Raw genomic sequence first — 986 nt, 5'->3', positions numbered from 1 at the left:
TGATCGGGGAATTGGCCGCCACAACTCGGCCTCTCTCACACCAACGGGACGGGGCGCGGAGGGTGGTGTCCCCCTCTGCGCCCGTAAAAACGGTATTGAAGCGCAACCGCGCCGCTCGGAGCTGCCACCTCTCACGAGATCCTTGGCTCTGAGCGGGTTCGGGCCGACCGAAAAGTCGGCAGGCCGAGGGGCCGCCGGAAGTATGCTGCACGCGTTCCCGGCGGTCCCTTTCAACGGCCAGCGCAGGACACCCGGAGGGGTTTTAGTGGGTGCGAGTCCCACATAACCCCGGGATCTCCCCCGGGATCCCGGGGTATGCGTAGGCATTTTCCCTCCGTAACAAAAAAAAAGGAAATATTTATTTAATTGATACAGTTGATACAGGAGAAAGTAGACATACTGCAGATTATTTATTAGATTTATCTGTTATAGCAATTAAAAATTGCCACAAGTTTGGTAGCTTTGTTAAAAGTTTTGTAACTGATAATGTAAGTAACATGACAAAAATGAGAAGGCATCTCTCAGAGCGCGAAGATTTAGATATGCGAGATATAATAACCTATGGTTGTTCTGCACATATTCTAAATTTGTTAGCAAAAGATATAGATGTGCCAAATCTAAAAGATGAAGTAAAGAAAATAATAAAGTATTTCAAACATACTCAATTCCCAGCGGCTAAATACAAACAGGCAGGTGGCACGTCTCTTAATCTACCTATAGATGTCCGTGGGAATTCCTTATCTGATTGCTTTGAATCATATTTAAAAAATTGGCATATTCTTGTAAAAGTATGTACAGAAAACCGTATTGCAATTGATAAAGAAATATATGCCAAAATTGAAAATCTTGATTTTAAAAACAACGTAGAAAAATATTTATTTAAACTACAGAAGATTTCAAATGCCTTACAATTAGATAAAGTACAAAATGAAACATCTAGTATTGGAGAGGTTACTGAAATATGGATAGACTTTGTAACGTCCGCC

This window comes from Trachymyrmex cornetzi, unplaced genomic scaffold (genome assembly GCF_001594075.2).
Source record: "Trachymyrmex cornetzi isolate Tcor2-1 unplaced genomic scaffold, Tcor1.1 scaffold349, whole genome shotgun sequence".
Taxonomy (NCBI): domain Eukaryota; kingdom Metazoa; phylum Arthropoda; class Insecta; order Hymenoptera; family Formicidae; genus Trachymyrmex; species Trachymyrmex cornetzi.
Note: the sequence above shows the minus strand (reverse complement) of the source record.